The 11,009-nt window shown below is 40.2% G+C and overlaps 1 long non-coding RNA gene and 1 pseudogene across 1 annotated transcript; both read right to left on the bottom strand.

Annotated features, from left to right (window-relative positions):
- Positions 1–2,760: 2,760 nt before the first annotated feature.
- LOC114628583 lies at positions 2,761–3,563 on the bottom strand. The gene is made up of 2 exons (XR_003712497.1): positions 3,456–3,563; positions 2,761–3,230 (listed from the first exon to the last, which is right to left on the bottom strand). It is a non-coding gene; the product is annotated as an uncharacterized LOC114628583 (long non-coding RNA).
- Positions 3,564–8,634: 5,071 nt separating this feature from the next.
- Positions 8,635–9,433, bottom strand: LOC114628598 (annotated as a pseudogene).
- Between the last annotated feature and the right edge of the window lie 1,576 nt (positions 9,434–11,009).

Genomic DNA, 11,009 nt, shown 5'->3' with positions numbered 1-11,009 from the left:
ATTCCTTGTCATAATCTGAGTCACCTAGAGACTTGACCTGGAAAGGTCAGACTTTGTGGTTTGCCCTTGTGAACTCTGTATAAGAACTGCCCACAGCTTTTGTTCGGGGGTCTCTTGCCTGTGTTCAAGAGAGTCCTAGTGCACTAGTATCATTAAACCTCATGTTATTGCAGTGAGTCCTGACCGTGTGTGTTTCTGTGAGTGTGTCCCCTGGTTTTGGATCTTAGAGTCCAACAGTATCACCAATGTTGCTAACCGAACTGGACTGCTGGTGTATCTGTGAAGTGTTTGTGAATGGATCGAGCTGCTGCTGCTGACCTGTGAACTGAACTGCCGATTCCCAGACAACACAGACACGTGTTACACCAAAGAACCTTTCTAAACAAGTCCACTCCGCCCGTATCCTTTCTTTTCCACTACCTCTGGGAGGTGGAGGGCTACAAGGGAGGTTAAAGCATTTAAGAACTATCATTAAAAGTAAGGTTTGAAAAAAATTAAAGTTACAGTGGGGACTGGAACAGGAGGATCAACCAGGAAGAGTAAGAGGAGAAGGGGATGACAGAGAGAATGTAGGGGAGGGACAAGTAAAACTAAGGCTATTTGAGAGGCCATATGGAAATCTAGTATATAGAAGCTTCCTAAGTTATAGTCATTTATAAAGGCAATCTAATGAAATCAATGAATTATGGGGGAGACAGAACCTCAACTAGACATCTTTGATCACCAAATGAAGCTTCATTACTGGGGATGGGTTACATCTAATCAAGTTGCCAACCAAAGGAGCCCCATGGGAATCCCCCAGACAACCCAGACGGTTCCAAAGGCGTGGAATCATATAGGTTGCTCTCCACAAACAGATGGCAAAGACTCTTGCTGAAAAAAACATCTGTACAACTCATAGGCGAACAAGAGCTGGTGCCTACCTAGGGCCTTTACCCCTACTTTCTAGTGTTCTTAGTATTGGACAGTACTCTGCTGTCTACCAAAGGAGAAACGCAAGCACCAGCCCAGCTACAAACCCTTCCAGCTACAATGGTGGCCTGCCTGAAAGACATGTCAGGGCAATGGTGGCACAATGCTTGTGGGAGGAGACAACCAATCAATATCTGACTTGATTTAAGGCCCACTCCATAGGATGGAACCCATACCCGATGGTGCCTGAATAGCCAAAAACCTTAGACTATATAACTCAGGGACCTAGGGGGAAACCCAATACTACTGTTCTACCAAAGGAGCACGGCAGCAGATAGACTCCTAACGACACCCTGCTGTGCTCATAGACCCGTGCCTTGCTCAGCCTTCATCAGAGAAGCCTCTCCCTGTAGCAGATGGGAGCAAATCCAGAGACCCACAGCCAGACAATAAGAGTAAGTGAGGCTCAGGGAACCTGTGGGAGAGGAGACAGGAGGCGTGTAAGAGCCAGAGAGAGACATAGAGGATACCAAGGACAGGGCCTTCTAACTACAGGACTGATGCAAGTATGAACTCACAGAGACTGACTGAGGTAGCATGTGCAGGGTCTGCATGGGTCTGCACCAGACAGAGTCCTAGAGCTGAGAGAAGTGGACACGTGCCCCATCCCTAAGCCAGAAGCTAGCTCCAAGTGATAACTGATTGCAAATAAAATAAAATTAAATTAAAAAAAAAAACCTCCTCCAAGGGAGACTCACTGGGGAAACAAACTACTCTTAAGGGAAAGCTGCATGCTCAGCAGTAAATGGCCGACAGAGAAACACACTCAGTGGCATCTTTGGAGGCTCTTTGTCTCATAATGTCAGATCAGGGCCTTTTATTTTTTATTTTATTTTTTTTTTTGGTTTTTCGAGACAGGGTTTCTCTGTGTAGCCCTGGCTGTCCTGGAACTCACTCTGTAGACCAAGCTAGCCTCGAACTCTCGAACTCAGAAATCCGCCTGCCTCTGCCTCCCAAGTGCTGGGATTAAAGACATGCGCCACCACCGCCCAGCTGGCCTTTTATTTTTGATTTTGAGTTTCACTCTTATTTTTTTCCCTATAGGTTTTGCATATATGTGCCTACAGTTTTGTGTTCTTATGGGATTCCTGGATGTATAACAAGTGTGGGTCTCTGTGTCTGTATCTGTTTCTTGGTTTCTTGTCCCTTTTCTTGGGAGCTTTCCCTTCTACTTGTTTGTTTGGCCCTATTCCAATTAGTTTCTTTTTCTTTTATCTCATTAAATTTTATTTACTTATTTATTTTTATCCCTTAGCTACCTGTCTGTTTTCTAATGAGAGGCACGAGGGGTTGGACTTAGACGGGAGGGAGGGGGCCTGGGAGGGGCAGACAGAGGGGAACAATGATCAGGATATAGTGTGTGGGAAAATCTACTTTCCTTTTTACCTCCCATAATATTCTTATTGATTATTTGGGAATTTCACATAATGAACTCCAATGACACTCACTTCCCAGTCCTTCCAGGTCCACCCTTCACCCTTGTGACCCTTTCCCACACACACACCTCCAAAAAGAAGAAAATAACAACAACAACAAAACCAAGACCAATTTGTGTTGCCCATATACTCAGTGAAACACGGTCAAGCTCCCGGTGGCCAGCCCCTTAAGGAAAACAGGGCCTTCCCTACCTCATGCCAGAAGCAGGGCCCTTCCCTACCTCACATTCGCCAGAAGCCATCGTTGTGGAGAGCTACGCCTCAAGCATCTCTATCTATGGAAAGTTTTAAAAGTTCTCTTCAACAGCTTTCTGTCTAGGCTCTTGCTTTTTAAAAAAATATATTTTCAATGAAAGAAAACAGTAATTTAATAAAAGGAAGAAAGAAGAAGCATTCCCAGGAATAGACGCGGGGTATGAACTGGGAAGGGAGACACCCCCCCACCAAGTGCTGGCCTCGAGGCACAGAACCCTTTCAGAAGGACATTTCTCTCACAGAGCACTGGCCTCTTCACATGGCCAGCTTTTCTTGCTCAGGTTTTGGCAAATGAAACGCAGGACAGGAAGAGCTCCCAGGCTCCTCTCATGATTCTAGACCTTGTCAAGTTGACATTGGTGCTAACCACCATAGACCATACAGCATCAAAAGCTTGAGCTGCATTTTCAGAGAGGCAATGTGGTTATTGTATGAGGTTGGAGGCTGAACTGAAACATTGGTTGGAGGTCAAGAGGTGCTCAAAGGTAGGAGCCAGGTGTACGTGTTGATTATAATGGTTGTTATTCTGGAGACAATACCACCGTCTGGAGCTTAATGGTCTGCAATCTAAAAGAGAGTTTCCAGGTTACTCCCAAACAAGGCCAGTTTCCAGGTTACTGTCTCTAACAAGCCTGCCTCTGACACTTCACTTCCTAACAATGCGGAGGAAAGCAGAAGTTAAGTTTATGGTTTGGCTCCCAGCACCAGCCAATTATGTTAAAGGGCAATACAAATTCCATAATGACCCCCCAATCAGATGTGTGCCAGGCTAGAAACCCCTCGTTTGCTTACCATAGCCTATAAAACCTTGTCCCACCGAGAGCTCAGCTTCACCCTCCTGCTCTGCTGTGTCAGTGATGGCAGTGTCCCAAGCTCAAACTTTAGTAAACTCTAGTGCGATTGCATCAGGAGCCAGCTCCCTGGTGGCCTGTTGGGGTTTATGAACGCATTTTGAACGGGCACAACACTATGTCAAAAGGAGTCATTTCTTTTGCCTCTTGCAGAAGGGACATATGGTTCTCTGTTGACATATACCAGTGGTTGCATATCCAAGCCCATGCTGGCTCCATGATCCCTCAGTTCCTATCCATAAGAACCGATTATACACTTCAAAGCCCCCACATTTCGGCCTCTCACCTTGTTTACCTTAAACTCCTAGCTTGCTCCAGCTCACAGGCTTCCCTCTCCCAGCTCCTCATCCTCTTACTGTATGATGCTTCCACACCCCACTTCACCAGCCCTGGCCATGTCCAGTCTACTTATTTCTCTCTCTCTCTGCCCCAGACTCTTCCAGATGCCTCTGGTTGCTCTCTCTTTCTCATCCACAATAAAAACCATTCCCACTAATCATGGAACGGCTGTTTTGGTAGTTTGTTTACTGTACCACTCACATACTCTTAGAACTTAGGTAAATTATTAAGGCCTGGATGGAATGTTAGGGTCTAGTAAAGTATTAAGACATAGGTAAAATATTAAGGTCTAGGTAAAATATTTAGACTTAGGTAAAATGTTATGGCCTAGGTAACAGCTACCTGGCTAGCCTGCTATTATAAAGAAACTTTCTCATATGTTTCTGCTGTTAATTACTAGGAGACTTTCTAATGCCAAGATTGATTACATATTCTGTTATGTTCTATGCACTTGGAAACCAGTTACATTAGAAGTCAGTAGAACTGCTTTGTATAGTTAGTCACAGTAAGCTTGGACCCAAACCACCCAGCTTCATTTCCTGTACCTATGTAAGCTTTTATGGTATTTTATGCTATTATAAGCTGCCCCTGGGATGCACCCCAACATAAGAGAGATGCTCACACCAATATAAGAAACTATTTGGAATAAGACTTCCATTTTGAGTAGTACCAGTAAAGTTTAAGTTCCCAAGACCTCCCTGGAAGGTACTAACATCCTACTTGGCAGAAAGAAGCATGTACGTGGTAACTGACATCTTGGTTGGCAACTATTTAGTTAATGGGTCCATTTTTTCTGGTATGTCGATTGGCTTATAGGTAGCCATTTTGTCCCTTGTGCCAGGGAGTTTCCTTTTGACTTATCAGTTCAGCCTGTTGGGAGGTGGGTGGCAGGAGAGGGACAACATGCTTTCTACTTCCCGCTGACATGAGGGCATTGTTGCCAGGGCCCAGGAAGGCTGAAAGGCTAGTAAACGGCTGGGCAATGGGGCATCATCAGAAGCCTCTGATTAGCTGATCCAGTTGAAGAGACAGGGACCAATCACATCCACTGGACTAGTTTATATCAGCTTTCAACAAGTTCAAAGCTCAGCAGTTTGCAGTCTGCAGGTGATGCCTGATTGGAGTCTGCCAGCTAAGTGAAAAATCTGTTGAAACAAATATACACTAGAGACAAAAGTTAAAATTTCCTAGTAATTGGGAAAGGGGAGGAATCCCAAGACCAGGGGAAAAATCCTATTTTCAGGAACAGACAGGTGCAGAAACTTAGGTAGAACTTATCTGGAGTCATTTGACCTATGACAGGTGGGTCCAAGTCTTATGGACTTCTTTGATTCCCTGAAACTTACATGAATTTTTGGTTTACAAAAGAGTTATATTAGCATTACCATTGTATTGAAACCAACATTGTAAAGATCAGTTAACAGGTGTCTGTAAAACAGCAGTAGACTGTCTTTGAGTCTTAGCAAAACACTATAGCTTTAGGTTAAAAGGCACGAGCGGTTTTTTTCTGTCCAGAGAGCCAGGTATATAGATCGGGCGAGACGTCTTAGCCTGGTGAAAAGCACCAATAAGACTATATGTAGAAGACAACCAAGGAAAATGTAAAATCTTGAGCTCGTGACTGAGTAGCAAGCAGCCAGTGCTCTATCAAACTTTTAACCTTTGAAATCTCAGGGTGGTGATAGTACAGAAGAGGAAAGAAATCTGAATTTTTTTTATTTTTATATACCTTACATCATTTTTGAGACCCTCAGAATTTACGTTTTTATATCTTTCAACATTTAAATGTGTTAGAACATTTGCCAGTGACACAAGACATGAATAGGAATTACTGAGAGCCATCATCATAAAGCATGCTTCTGTAGTGGAAAGTTACATCTGAAACCTGCCTATCCTTTAATATGAAGCCTCTGAGCAAGGCAAACCTGCTTTCCTTCTTTTAATAAGAGACCTAGTAGTTTTAGCTAACTAGTAAACTGACAAACAAGGTGGTTGATTACACTGGGATAAGGAGCCAGCTGCCTATTGTTCCCTAGCTGACAAAACTATAGTTAGCTTATCAGTCAGTATGATCAGAGACCCGAGAAGGATAACCTCAATGGCCTATGTATGAATTACAATGACAGGCACTAGTCCATAGTCCATTACCTAGACAGTTATCCCGGGCTACTGTGGTTTCCATGGTGCTGAGCTACAGAGGCATCGGGCCATTAGGCCCAGGAGTTAAGAGGCTTTTCTGTGGAGGAGGAACATGGGAGACACTGCCCTTACTTTATCTAGGCAAAGTGGGGCAATCAACTATTCAGTGTTCTGCTTGTCCAGTTTGGGCCGGGCCCTAGCAGTGGGTAAGGTATTGTGGCCTAGTGGTTAGTGTTGCTACAATCCAGATGGAGGTGTTTGTTGCTGTGCCCATTATCTTCTTGGAGATCTTGGCGGTCACTGCTAGGATTTGGGAGTCTTGGCTGTCACAGTAAGTTTAAACATCTTAAATGCCCTACTCAGCAGATCTCTGACAAGTTTGAGGGCTAGTGTCCATCTAGCATACTGAGTTAAAACAGTCTGTTTTTCATTATTTGATTCAGGTTATACCTTGAAAACATATACAGGAGGCTAAATAAGACTTATTCCTGTAATTAATTACACTAGTACTTAGGATGACTACAAATATAATTCTGAACATATTAAAGATTTGATCTTTTCTATGGTAAGTAATGACATGTTTCATAGTTACCCTTGATGGTTTATAATAAGTTAATAGTTTTCATAAGACTAGGACTTTACATTACATCCTTGTTAGGTTCAGCCTTAAAATAATAATTTAAAATAGAAGCTCTTCTAGTATCAAAGTAAAACTTTTATTTCATAAACACAGTCCATAAAGAGACTGGGAACTTTCCTGAACCTTACATGATATTTCATTACAGAATGTAATGGTTTTCTGTATGAGTCAGTTTACCAAAATAGCTAAAACTTAACAACACTAGCAAAAGCAAGGTTAGACATTTCTCCTTAAATCAGTCTCTGTTCTCCTGAATAGATCTTAGGTAAAGAGAAGTATATTTTCTTTTTTCTTTTTTTTTTAAAGCCAAGATTAAATTTTATTTCACATTAATAGAAACTGTGAAAAACATGACATTTTCCCACATTACAGCACACAAATTCAACGTAATATTTCTTATCCCAATTAAATCTTTCCAGACAGAATAACTGAAGTAAATTTATGCTCTTCAAAGTAAAGCAAATTAGTAAATGACTGTTTGAAGTGGTTTTAAATCCAGACATTAACATTCAGCTTCATTGTTAACATTCTATCTAGGACATTCCAAAATGATCTCTGTATCAGTTAGCGTCAGTTATAAAGGTACTTCTTTTTGGTTGATTGGAAAACAGCAGGAAAAGCAACCGTTCAGAAATAGCCGTAATTTTTGCAACATATTCAACAATGTGGTAGCAGTTATAAATATGGGTTTTAATATGTTCTAACCAATGCTTATTACCCATAAATTAAATAATTTTCACCAGTATTTTGAACATGTTTATTATTTATATTCAAATGATTGTTATTTTAATGTGTGTAAAGGAGACTGATTATCAAAAGCTCCTTTACTTAAGATGAAAATTTCAAATTTGTATGTTACCCAGATAAAAATAAAAGTCTGATTGCTCATCTTGAACAGGATTTGGTTTTAAGCATAACATGTAAAGAAAATGTAAACTCAAACTCTTCTATAAGATGTTTAAGAAATTATATTTTAATAGCAGTCACAAGTATGTCTAAATATGTCAACATATTATTTACCCTTTAAGTTTTTTACAGAAAAATAAAACCACAGAACTATTACCAGGACTGAAGATTCTGATAACTCTATAGCCTAAAGTTGGACTAAGGTGCAGTTATTTGAAATATGTAACCTTAAGTAATGTTTGGTTTCTTTTCACATTACCTAGATCGGAAATATTGTATGTCTGTGTCAAAATGCCAAATAATATATAGTGACATTTTTTTTAATGAAAGAGAGGCAATATTAGTTTTCTATGGAAAAATCAAAAAACAAAGAAACTATTTTTTTTTTTCTTGAGAAGAGAAAAATTACATAGAAGGGGAAAAAAGCCTGGTTCCCCAGTAGAAGGGCCATTAATTGAAGAGAGCAGTATTACTTTTTGACACTTAAAAGCATTACCCCTATTATTAGGGATAATGTAATACCATCTGATTAGTTACTTTTCTTAGGTATTACAGTCACGTATGTATGAATATAAACATAAAAATACAGATACTGCATGGTTACTGAACAATTGTGGAGTAAAACTATAGTTTAACTCACAGAATTGAGAAGTCACTTACATCTTTTTTTTTTTTTAAGGTTTTTCGAGACAGGGTTTCTCGAGACAGGGTCTCTCTTTTACCCCTGGCTGTCCTGGAACTCACTCTGTAGACCAGGCTGGCCTTGAACTCAGAAATCCACTTGCCTCTGCCTCCCAAGTGCTGGGATTAAAGGCGTGCGCCACCACTGCCCGGCAGTCACTTACATCTTAACAGCTTGTTTAGACCTGAACACATTTTCAGAGAGCATACTAGTAATTTTCAAATGCTGTAATAAAACTCTGCTTGTGTCATCTTATTTTGCTGATTAATTTGAGACAAAGAAGCTAGTTGCTTCACTTACCTACTGTAATACTAGTATATTCTGAATGGTATAATACAAATATATGCATAGAAACTTAAAAGGATCATACATTTCCCATGAGGGAGACATCATTTAGACTGTATCATGGGTATGTATTTGCAAAACATTTTTAACACTGCAAACATTAGAAGTTTTATGATCAGTCATGGGATCACTACTGTGATGCTGGTGAGCTTCAACTCAAGGCCTCTTAGTGATGTCAATCAATTGGAGGTAGGAGCTTATCAATGAAGTGCTTGACATCCATCATTTCCTGCTGGCATGAGTTGTGCATCATGCCCTCATAGATTTTGAAGGTTACATTGGCTGGATTTACCAATGTTTTTAGTCTTTCAACAGTAAGAGAACCAAACATTAGGGGAACTAAAGGGTCACAATCTCCATGGCACTGGAGAACAGAAATATCCCGATTAGCACTATTGATAGGCCCCTGTGAAAACGAAGCCCGAAGTGGAAGCCAGCGGCTGAGTGCAGTGACACCAGCCAGTTTCTGCTGTGTGGTGAGAGCAGTGTATAAAGATAAGGCGCCTCCCTGAGAAAATCCTCCCAAAATAATTCTGTTAGAAGGAATGCCATTCTTCACTTCTTGATCTATCAAGGCTTTTACAGTTTCTGCCGCCTGTTTAATTCCAGATTCATCCTCCTGGGAATCTGGTGAAAGTCCAATGATATCAAACCAAGAAAGCATAGCCATATTCATATTTAATGTGACTGGCATGACAGGCGCATGTGGACAGATGTATTTGATGTGGGAACTTTTGATACCTGCAAAGGCTTCTGCCCATCCATGCCCACTATCTCCCAATCCGTGAAGGAAAATAACCGCGGCAGTGGCCTTCCGGACGGCAGGCACGATGGCGGACAGCGCCGGAAGCGGAAGGGCGAGAAGCATATTTTCTTAAGCCAGTGATTTTCAACTTTTTTCAATGCTGTAATCCTATAACATAGTTTTTTTGTTTGTTTGGTTGGTTTTTTTGTTTTTTTGTTTTTTTGGTTTTTTTAATGTTCTGGTCACTTCAACCATAAACATCATTCTAGTTGCTATTTCATAACTATAATTTTGCAATCACATTGTTACATTTGCAGTTGCAATGTAACTATCTGACTTGCAGACAGACTAGGCTACCCCTGTAAAAAGGTCTTTTGTTCCCCAAAGGATCATGACTCATAGGTTGAGAAATTATTCCAAATTATCTGTCACACTGCGTAAGGTCATTCTTACTGCATCATAAGATAGGAATTCCTCAGTCTCTGTCTAGCTGTGGTCATAGTTTTTTAGTCTTTTATTTACCTATTTTTTTTTTCATTTTTTAAAGGTTTTTATTTATTTATTACATGTACGTACACTGTAGCTGTCTTCAGACACACCAGAAGAGGGCATCAGATCTCACTGTGGATGGTTGTGAGCCACCATGTGGTTGCTGGGATTTGAACTCATGACCGCTGGAAGAGCAGTCAGTGCTCTTAACCACTGAGCCATCTCACCAGCCCTATTTACCTATTTGTTAAGATTGCATATTAATAGAAACATTATAATAAAATACCCTATCAACTGTAAAATATCCCATAACCTTAAAGCTTAAATATTTTTAAAAGTTGTTTTTTGAAATATCTAGTTTATTTAAAAAAAAAAACTCCAAAACTTCTTTAAGGAAGTTTAAACTTTCTCAACTGTGTGTTTTTACAATACCAAAATAAAGTACCTTTCATAAGAGTGAAGACACAGAGCCCAGCCATAATATTTAGACGGCAAAACTAAGCTCTGACAGTGGGAATAGCTTAATATCTCTAAAATCAATACTTAAGTGAGTTGCTCTTACAAGGTATGGCTGTCAGCAAGGTATGTCCTTTATATGAAAACATGGATGGGCAGTTATAACACCTCATTAAACATTGTCTTAAATCCTACTTTTTAAAAATATATATATATATAAACCTGCTTTTTAAGACAGGACAGGAATTGCACAAAAATCTGATCCCAATTTAAAAGCATCTTTGGGATTCTGTTGTCTCCTTGGTTGGCTCCTACCATGTGGTTTCCCTTAGTCAAAATGACACTGAAGCCAGACAACTTTTTGTCTTCTCTAAGCATAGCAAAGATGTCTGCTAGCCACATGGCTGCCCTTAGCCAAGATGGTGGTGAAACTATGACTCTTCCTTTTCCAACCCTAGCAAAGATGATGACCATGTGTTGTTTATATAGCAGAATGGAGTCACACTCTATGGGTTTTTAAAAATTGTCTAAGCGTATACTTTCAATTACCAACCCTGAGTAACAAGTTTTAAAGTAATTCTTTGTTACAGATATTACAGATTTTTAACCATACCCTAATAACTTATATGCTAATAATTCCTTTAGTTTTTGACCTGGACATAGACTTAAAAAACATGCCTAGGTCTAAAAAAGAATGAGCCATAACCCAATTCCAGAGCCAGCTTTTAATTAAGCAGAACAGAACAAAACAATG

The sequence above is a fragment of the Grammomys surdaster genome, unplaced genomic scaffold (genome assembly GCF_004785775.1).
Source record: "Grammomys surdaster isolate TR1022 unplaced genomic scaffold, NIH_TR_1.0 270, whole genome shotgun sequence".
Classification (NCBI taxonomy): Eukaryota; Metazoa; Chordata; class Mammalia; order Rodentia; family Muridae; genus Grammomys; species Grammomys surdaster.
The sequence above is the reverse complement of the archived record's forward strand: the minus strand, read 5'-3'. Positions and strand labels throughout refer to the sequence as shown.